General features: G+C 40.2%; 1 long non-coding RNA gene across 1 annotated transcript; it reads right to left on the reverse strand.

The window, feature by feature from the left end:
- Positions 1 to 459: 459 nt before the first annotated feature.
- LOC120563415 lies at positions 460 to 6,099 on the reverse strand. Its single transcript, XR_005639950.1, has 3 exons — positions 5,851 to 6,099; positions 4,067 to 4,412; positions 460 to 3,927 (listed from the first exon to the last, which is right to left on the reverse strand). It is a non-coding gene; the product is annotated as an uncharacterized LOC120563415 (long non-coding RNA).
- Between the last annotated feature and the right edge of the window lie 3,739 nt (positions 6,100 to 9,838).

A 9,838-nucleotide genomic window follows, 5' to 3' on the forward strand; every position in this document is an offset into this window, starting at 1 on the left:
GTATTGCTTCACCAACTGTTGAAGAAACATAGTGCTTTACTGGATTTAAATGTATATGAAATGTACTGGTTTACTTAGTATTTGGCACTTAATGTGAGAAATGTAAGTACTCTTTAACTGTATGTTAAGATGATGGCCTATTTCAACAATGGGGATGTTTGCTAATGGTAATTCTTTAATTGTTAGGATTAGGCCTGTAACAATTTGGTTGGTGGTTTACCTCATAGGCTGCGTGCCTGTCTTATTACATTGTCTGGTTCACATAATAACAGCTAGATTTGCTAATTTCACCTCTACACAAAACCAACCCTATGTATATGCACAGGCATGTCTGCTCTTATACTTGTACTACACAGACATTGATGGACATGTACCAGCATATCCCCTTCACACAAATACACCGACCACCCAGGGATTGCTTTATTGAAGTGTGCAAACAAATAAAAGAAATTGCATGACTGTTGATTTACGGCATGCACCTTGAATATCTCTTTATTCTGGCCCAGAGCAATTATTTACAAGTGTTTACTCAACAACATGAAGTATGGTCTCGACAAAGACACTTGTTTACACCCAATCACAGGGACTGCGCTCATACATGTTAGGATACACAGTGTGAGACCCTTTCTCTCACCATGCTATTTTTAGTAGACACCAATGCCTTCCGGCAAAAATCACATGAATATGGATAGTGTGCTCGGCTGTACAGAGTGGTTTGCAGCAAGAGAGCAATGATTCAGACAGACAGCCTGCACGTACTCTGTGTGTGTTCAATAAATACTCGACCAGTGCTGGAGTATCATTAGGCTGTCAAGGAATAAAAAACATAGGGATTATTTGACAATGAACATTTTACAACTTTTAAAGTGCTTCATGAGAAAGAAAAAAAAAATTGAGATTTCACAGCATATTATTAAAAAAATAAGGATGTGATATTGCTTTATTTCTTTTCTAATTGATATGTAAATTACACTTGTTTTACTGGTGGTTTAAGTTACTGGTTTTCTTGCGTCAATACCCAGTCAAAGATAATGAACTCACTTAATTCTTATATTCTTAAAGATGTAAAAATCTCATTTAGTATCACAAGACAACCGCATGAAACAACAGATTCCTCAGTTGATACCACATTAGGGCTTTTCAGCTTGCTGCAATCTTTTTATCCTCCTCTAAAGCACATCATTCTTGTGATCATTAGAGCTTGCAAAAATAGCACCACCACACAATACAAGTAGGCCTAATGGATTCATGATGCAGAAATGTACTGTTAAAAACGAAAAAAAGTAACACTACTTTGCTTTAAATATGAAATTTAATTAATTCCTAAACATGGGAAGTAAGCATAAAATATTGATTGACTTGTACCACAAAATACTACCACATATTCATAATGATTTTTTTGTTTTTTTCCTGTGAGCTTATTTTTTTCTTCATTCCAGAAACCCAATCATTCATTATTTGTAAAAATAGCTAGAGTACTTGACTTTTTACTTTGCACCGGTCCTAAATGTATCTGGTTTACTTTCCATCACTCTTGTGCCAACTAACGTGGTCTAGCTTCCTGTCCTTGACCTCAGCATCGTTTGCAAGTCAATATTATTCAAAGGCTGTCTATGGTTATGCCTTTAAATAGGCCAATTTAGGCTTGGTGCACATGCATCTTGGAAGACAGGTTTATTTTGGTGTAACTCCATTTTTCTCAAGTATCCTTGGCCTTCGGAATATATCCTTGAGAAAGAGGCCATAGGCACCTTTACTTCTCCAAACATCTAAAATGAAGTTAGCAAAAAAAATCACAAGTGTCTACCTTTATTAGATTACAGGTCCTGCAAGTTTAGCAATGTCCAGCAGAGAGTGCCCTGACTCTGTTTAACACAGGACTGCTAAGCACCAACCACTGGCTGAAACTAGCAAGACTGTAGAATGTAGGATGCGCATTTCACAAGTTAGTGGATCTAATATCTGTAGTGGGATTCTTAGTGCTATTTGTATTATGATCATATATATTGATGTACTGCAAGTACTTGTTTTGTGTCTTCATTTCATAATGGAGTATGATCAGGGGAATACAGTTTTCACTTAGCAAATCTAAATGATTCATTTGTCATGCAGTTACAGCCCAAGGCTATGATGAATCATTCGGCCAAAATATTTTTTACAGAAATCAGTATCATGGCTCTGCTAACAATGTTTCAATTCCACTGATTAGCATTGACTTCACCTAGGAAGTGTCTCCTAAAGCCTCAACACTCTTCTCACTCTCCTCTCTCCTCTCCAGCATTCCTACTATGTCTTATCTCCTTTTATTCTTATTTGCCTTGTTCTCTTCAACTGTCCTCTCCCCACGGAGTGGTCTTGTTGTCCTCACTTGCAGATGATGTGGTTTGGAGAGCTGGAGCTGATGCAAAGTGACGTGTCTCCGAATCACAGGAGTGGAGCTGAAGCTGGGCCTCACTTCCCCCGCACTGGGCTGTTTTTGTTCGCCGCAGCTCATGCGGATAATTTGCCGGGATGCAGTGGAGGGCTGTCACAAGGACTTGGCTCAAGGGGTGTGGGAAAATAGCAGAAGCGTCTTCCATGCTCAAACCCTGCCTTAATGATGAGCATTAAATATGAGCATCTTCTTTGTGTAAGCGATGCATTAGGCGCTCTACATGTCCCTCTCCTTGCTTTCACTCTTTCTCTCTTTTCGTCCCTTCTTTCTCCCCCTGATCCTTCACAGCCTTGTCTAGAGTCTTGTTTGAGAATCAGTTGAATAATCTGACTGACAAGCAGCCTTTAGGTCATGGCATCTCTGTTCAGAAAATATTCCCAATTCTTTGTGAAGGCATAGACACAAACACGGCTCTGTGCGACTGAGCTAATGTTACGAATGCTACGAATTCATGCAACTGAAATGACGAGGGAGACAACAGTGGCTTTGTCTAGGCATTCTTTACCATTCTCTTTATCTCCTCAAATGCTTTTAATGTGATTGCCTGATGTTTTGTACTGTAACTCTTACGGAACTACTTCGAACAAGTCTATCTTTGTAGCACTGCTACCATATAGTAGGACCAGACCGAATGATAAATTAACAGGCAGGAAGCTCCTTCATACCTTACTGATCAGAGACAGCAGTCCCGGTTCAGTTGAACAAGTCTATGTAGAATTGTTACAATGACAGTTACAGATAAAGCGATCTCAGGGAACTAAGGAAGAAAACATACCAACCTCCCTTAAAATAGACCTCCCTGGGTACTGAAGCAAAGGACAGAGTGACATTGTGAATGCTAACATCTGTGCAGAACCTTGCAGTACCAAATGCCCCAACCCCAAGTTTGAGCAGACTCTACCGTCATTCTCCAAGGAGCAGCCATTTTGGAAGGCTCTCCCGGCACAGATGTTGCATATTAAAATGTAGGGCTGTTTTAGCAGAGGAAAAGCTGTGGAGAGAGGGGGCTGCTCCTCTGTGGGCCTCACCTGTGCCTTCATCCGAGAAGCCAATCCAAGAGAGGGTACTGTCTAACCAACCAAAAACAAAGTGACATTCAAGATAAAGTCACCCTGCCGCCTTTTTGACCCTGGGAGGCTGTGGATGTGGACAAATTATTTCACACATGAACATACCTTGTTTACAACAGAGACAATTGGCTCACATGCTAATTTCAAGAAAAGTAATTGCTGTTTGCCTTGTGGATGCTCTGATATACCTCAACCATATGTGTTGCTGCAGCTTATATAAAGAGGAACTGTATAAGTCCACAACATAAAGAGAATCTATGCTTTGACCCTGTCTGACTGGTACTTAAACAGACAATGAATATTTGCCCCACATCTCTCATAATGAAACAAACATTGTCCACAAGATGGAGATATTCACTAGTTTAATGCTGAGCTCCTAGATGGCTCCGCACGAAACAGTCAGACAGAGGGGAGAGAGACAGCCTGAGTGAGTGAGAGAGACACAGAGGGAGAGAGGGAGAGAGATGCATTACATGGCTGTGTGTGACAGATTGTGTTTGCATGAGGCAGTATGTGATGCCTGTATAATGTTTGATGTGTCTCTTTGTTTATGTGTACGTACCTGAGTGGGTGTGTGTTTTTGAATAGTGCAGCGCTCTCCGGCTGAGGTGCTGGGGGGGCAGAGTGTGTTAACAGAGAGGTTCTGAGTGGTCCCTGAGCTTATTGGCGGGGGTCCCAGGGGCGAAGAGGTCAAAGCAGGTCGGCTGTCCTGTGTGTTGCCGGGCCCCGCGGCCCACTGTGTGCTGGGGAGGGTTCAGGTGTGGGTCGACCTCTTGCTCCAGCGGGCTGTAAGTAAAGAGACTGGGGTCTGCTGCTCTTATCCAGGAGGCAAGCTGCTGCTGCAGGAGGCCTGACCCGGACCTAGAGAGGCCTCTTCTGCATCCCACCTTTACCTCCACCTTTAGAGCCTGTGGAGGGTTCAGAAAAACCACAGTCTCCACCTAACTTCAGCATCACAAAACATACCAATACATGTATGGCAGTAAAAAGACATTTAACACTAGTACTGAAGGTTACCAGCTTATAAGGTTAAAAAAATGTATATATATACATGTATATAATATATTTACAGTTTTTGGAATAGGTAACAATTTTGGTTAAACTATTTTTTATTTATTATTATCATGAATATATATTTATGCTGACATAATTAGCAGATCAATTGATGAGTAAATGACAGAACAGTTACAATTTGATAGTTGGTTAATTGTATTTTAAGTTAGCCTAAGTCATTTATTAAGAAAAAATGACAAACGATCTGATTTAAACTTGCTTTATGCGGTATTTGTTTTTGTTTTTTAATAATTAAATCAAAAATAATAATCAACACATTATTTACTTGTTACAAATAAACCATTATGCATGTTTCCAATGTCTGCAGTATCACTGGATTGGAATCACTGGATTCTCATTTAATGTGGATAGAAACAGAGAAACAATTGTTCTGATGCAGCATCAAGTGCAGAACATTTTGATGCTTTATGTCATACTATATTGAAAATAGAGCACCAATTTAAGAATGAAAGAAAGACTGGATGTCAAAAATACCAATCAAATTCATTCTTTTCAGTGAACACTAACTTCCAAAACATCATTAAGGAGGCTAGCTTAATCGCCAAGAATATCTTTGCAAAAAAGGCCATTTCTCTCATGCAGCATAATGATGAAAAGCCATCGTAATGATACCACAACTATGCTACTGCATGTTCTTTTATGTGGGGTGCAGTCATATTTTCTCCTCTCTGCCATTGTGTCTTTATATGAGTCATTCAAGGATGCCAACTAGCTAATCCAGACAACTGTCATAATAGTTTCTATGGACAGTTGAGTGCACACACCTTGTCCATGGGTGCATTAATTAAGATGGTTGCTTGAAACCACGAGCAATTAATGTACTGTATCAACAAGCACTGTGCACCACAATAGTGAATGGCAGCCAAATGGTATTACTGCAATGGCACCTGGTCCTCAATAGGCATTGTTTGGCTACCTTTTGTGCCCATGTAGTGTGACATATTGCCCTCAAGCATTGACCATCTGACCAGGGAGAGGGCTTAAACGCTAGGCTAATAATAGGAGACCATAGCCAGGCAAAGGATTCTAGTAATTATGCCCCACTGTGGGACATGATGGGTACAAAGAGGAAAGAGCTAAGAGAGAGAAGACAATAGTGGGGAAAGAAACGACGCAAGTCAGAGCAAGTTATGTTGGTATTACACACCGCAACTCAAGAAACTACCACTTTTTCTGATGCAAGATGATGTCAGTCAGAACAATTAGTGGTAGGTTAGACTTAGAGGTTAAGAAGGCAAGGACAGTCCAAGTTCCTGAACTGGATCAACGCACCTCAGCCTGATGTGGGAGAGTTGGTGCTCCTGGTCAGTGCGGCATACGCGTTCAAAACGTGCTAGGCCATTTCCAGGTTCTGAAGCCAAGGTCTTGGCACGAGTCTGTCTCTCTGGGTTACACAGACCTGCCCTTGAACTCTGTTCCCAGGGAATAGACTCATTCTCTCTTGAAAAGTAGAGAAAAGGAAGCTATTATCTGACACAGCCTGTGGAGGAGACGCTGGGCGATGATAGAGAACTCAGCCAGGAAAATGAGGCCGAAGCAGACCACCAGACCAAAGTTTGTTTGCACAGTGACTTTCATATTGTTTGTTTTTGTGTGCGAGTGTGCTCCGCTGTGCACGTGAACTTGTGTGTGCGTGCTTAATTTGCAGTTTCACAGTGTATGTGAGCCCCTCACTGTGAGCAAAGGAAGGATGCAATTTACATTTTTGTGCACATGTACAGGAGCAGCAACAAATAAAAACCCTGTGCCTAAAAATAAAATGACTTGAGAATTAATTAAAGTCAGAGAGTGTGCAGCAACAAACAGATGTGTCCTATTTAGGGCTAATATCAACTTTAGCTAACTAGTGTGGGGAACTTGTGATTGATGGCGTCTGTCACTGTTACAGCTCCAACATGCCTTAATCCTATCCAGCGGTTGCACAGCACCCAGATACACAATGCCTGATCTTTTATTCCTTTATTCAAATCCCATCGATTGAATAGAGTGATCAGAGGCGTTGCCCTCTCTGGAAGAGCTTAATCTCTCACTGACACATGGAAGACTTGCTGGACTTTGATGATGCAGCCGCATATCCTTTTGGGCTTTCAAACAACTCTGCGTGCGCCGCTACCTCCGTCAGCTGTCTGGAGAACAATCATTCAGTACAAAGCACTGTCAAGGCTTCAGCAAGCAGAAGCTTCACCCTGCCAGCCTCTAATTCACCCCCCTGCTCCTCGCCCGGCTGCAATGCACTGTGGGATTGGATAACCAAATCCCAGATGCAATTAGTGGTGCTTTCAGAGGCCATGGTTTAAGCAATATGCTGGAATACTCCATTGTGCCCCTGTGCACTGGTTCCTGGCAAATTGGAGTATCATCAGATCTACTGTGCTAAAGACATTTACAAAAAGCTAAAATCATGGTGGACAATTCACTTTGTTGCACTCATGGGGCTAAACAAGAGCAGTCCTTTTGGATTTTTAATTGATGAGTCTATTGTTTCTTTGTACCCACTAAGGGTACCATAATTACCCTGTTCATTATCCCTCTGCGGTTATGTTAAAGAGCCTGTTATCAGAGCCTATGCAAATGGTTCTACAGCGTGCTACTCTTCTTCACTTGATGTTTTTATGGTATGGGGCCTACATCTATGTATGCTTTACGGTATCTTAAGGCATTCGTCTTGAAAGAGTTAGTCAGGGCACAATGACATTCGGTCGATACCGAACGAACAGACGATGATATATTTATCCCTGAAATAATCCTCAGGTCTGACTACTTCTCCATTAAAATGATAGATTTGACTCGAATAACACCCACACAACAACGGATGTCAGAGCAGAAAAATGAGCCCGTGTTGTCACAGCAGGGAAAGAATGTCATCTGTGTATCAAATGTGATCATCTTCATGGGCTTATGGAGTGTGTGGAGCACTATGTGCCGTCTGGTAATATCTTGTGACAGCCACACAGAGCCCATCCCTCACGGTATCCCCAGATCTACCTGGGAAATGACCATCCCCATCAGAGCGGGCCTGTCATCTACTACATGTCAATGGAAGGCAGCGTCATATGGTCAGATAGGCTGTCTGTGTAAACAAAGACACAAACATTCCCAGGCTTTCATGCGTATACACATAGAGTGTGCACTTATAAACACAAGCACAAATGCACACAAAAAAATTGAAATAATCCCAATACAGTGTTGCACACATATGACTTCATATCATAAATGCCCATATTTAATTAACCATAAATATCCACTGCTCATATAACAGACAAAATAATAAAAAGGTATGTAATATAATTGAAGCTGTACAGTATGAATGTGCATTCCTATGGAACAGTATCACTTACCCTGGAAATGCCCATTTCCACAGCTTTTACTGCTAGATGTTAAATACATAGATTTTAATAAATAATAAGACAAATGCCTTATAAAATCAAAATGTCACTGTTAACTACTGGTTCGAAGTGTCATAACTGATTTGTTCATGAATTTTGAAACTCCCATGCAGTTAGCATTAACAGTGGTTCATTTTCACAGAGTTTAATATGATCATTAATAAATAACTACATTTTACAGTGACTGTGTTCATTGGAATTTGTACAAGCAATAAACTTAAATGAAGTTTAAATTCTCACTTGTCCTTTTTAATTATTACTTTGCACAGTTGAATTTAAATAGTATCTCAGAAGCTTGCTGGTACTTTTGACTAGTACAATTCTAGTTGCTGTTAAGTATTTACTAATCAGAACCTTAATTCTTAAGAAAACAAACTCACTATCCGAAAAAAGTAAAATGGACAATTTCTTATCTGTTATCAAAGCCTAATACCTAAATCTAAGCACATTTCATATTATGTGATTACTCCTGTTTAGCATTGGTTGATTGCTTGCATATATATCAATTACCAAGGCAGCCTCTTGGCCCAGGGCATTACGCTGTCATGATTGTATCTGAACAATAAACCATTCACATGTCGAAGAACCATCTGACACATAATATGAAATAGCAATAAGGCATATATTATTGGCATGTGAATCACTCTCAAACAGCTGGTCAATGTTATGAAAATTTACAGCTAAAAACTAGAAATCCTAATTCCTGTAATTCACAAGGAGTTGTTTAACTGGAAGTCATAATTGTAGGTTTTTTGTCTGGCTTTTGTCATTTCTTTCTGGCATGGTTTATTTTCTGATAGCACATCTTTGAAACTTCTTCATTTGTTCCACAACATAAGAATGTTTTTCACCTATTAAAAGAGCAACAAAGGCCACTTTGCTATTCCCCACCTGACAAATGACATAAAATTGCAAGTGCAAAAAAATATATTTCTCGCTGTTTGCATTTTTGCAATACGGATCATTGTTAAAAAGGGCTTTGAACAACCTGCACTTTTTTTCCTGTCAAATAACTTTTGAGCATTGTGTTGGAGAATGCGAAACTAAAACCCCATCCTATGATTGTGTGCTGTCTACTTGGGTTGAGGGGCTTTACAAAATAAACTAGCTCCTTTTGGCTGCATTAGAAGACAGAAACTGTGCTGACTTGCAGACTTTTGTAGAGAATTCTACATTTGTATGGCTGAATCGATACAATTAAAATTGCCTTTTGCGTTAAGCAGTTCGCCTTCTAACTCAAAGTGGGGACCTCAGCAAAGTTGTTGTTTTCTCAGTCTACACCATTTACCTCAATTCTATCATCACTGACAACCTGCTTGCAAACTTCAAGGCCAAGTGTGCATAAAACAAATCATTTCTGGGTGTCAGCAGATAATGTGGGGTAGTGATGCAAATCTGTTTACCACTTTTCTTCCAATACATTAAAGGTGCTTTTGTGTTGCGTGCTTTGACGGCGTGTCATAGAGCAAAGAATATGTGTGTGTGATGTGTGCGTGTTTGTGTGAGAGAGACAGAAAAGAAAAGAGTGATTAAGTGGAGGCCTGTTTATATGCGTTTGCTTTAAGTGTGAGCAGGTGGATTTTGAGGAAGCATCTGCTTTCTTTAAGTGGTTTTGAAGTTTATCTGCATCACATTTCAGACTGTGAAGTGAATATGGGGATTCATTATTATGATTAGTCGTAAAATTGTGTGTAGAGAACTAAAGAATAACAAGAATGTCGTTACCCTTTTGATTCCATGTCTCCACCCATTATAAATGCATCCATTGAGGGTTTGTTGCAACCTTAACTTGCTCTCAACTTCGGAGCAGTTTTTTTCAGAATTTACAAGGTGGGTGATTGTAGCCTTGATCTTTCCAATTTAGTCTCTCATAA

Source organism: Perca fluviatilis, chromosome 8, assembly GCF_010015445.1.
Source record: "Perca fluviatilis chromosome 8, GENO_Pfluv_1.0, whole genome shotgun sequence".
Classification (NCBI taxonomy): Eukaryota; Metazoa; Chordata; class Actinopteri; order Perciformes; family Percidae; genus Perca; species Perca fluviatilis.